Genomic DNA, 697 nt, shown 5'->3' with positions numbered 1-697 from the left:
TGTCAATATGATTTTTTTCAAAATATTTGACAGAATTCTTTAGTAAAAAATTTGAACTATAATTACATTATATTTTTGCTAAGCAATAACATATCGCTATTTGTTACAGCTATAATGGTCAACAAAAAACTGTGTGCCTGTGTCAGTTAAGTTTTCTATAGGAAATCGAAATTTTTAATTTAATCACTTTCTAATAATTGCTCGTTATTCTCTGAATTCTATTATATTATTTTCATTTGAAAAGTTTAACTAGAGTTAAAATTTTAATGATATATTTGCATGCGAAATATTTCTTTCTCAACATCTAACATAATAAATTACTTGCGTGAGTTACAACGATAAATTTTACAATACAAAAATATCTAAAATTGCTCGTATTGTGTTTAGCTAATTGCACAATCATTAAAGTAAAAACTGGAATGTAAGGAATATGATATTGAAAATGAGGAGTAACCTATAATTGCTTTTAGCATTTTTGTTACAATCATTTCTGAAGCTGGTACTTACAAATCCGAAATTTGATGCCAAGTTTCGACATCGCCACACCAACAACACATCGACAAAGTGACAGTAATATATCAGCCATTTATTTGCTTTATCTCGGTAATTTTTAATTTCTATTACATACGAATAAAATGAAATATAAAAAAAATAATCATTTTAAAACCATTTATATATATATAATATATTGTCCAGA

This window comes from Parasteatoda tepidariorum, chromosome 5 (assembly GCF_043381705.1).
Source record: "Parasteatoda tepidariorum isolate YZ-2023 chromosome 5, CAS_Ptep_4.0, whole genome shotgun sequence".
Classification (NCBI taxonomy): domain Eukaryota; kingdom Metazoa; phylum Arthropoda; class Arachnida; order Araneae; family Theridiidae; genus Parasteatoda; species Parasteatoda tepidariorum.
Note: the sequence above shows the minus strand (reverse complement) of the source record.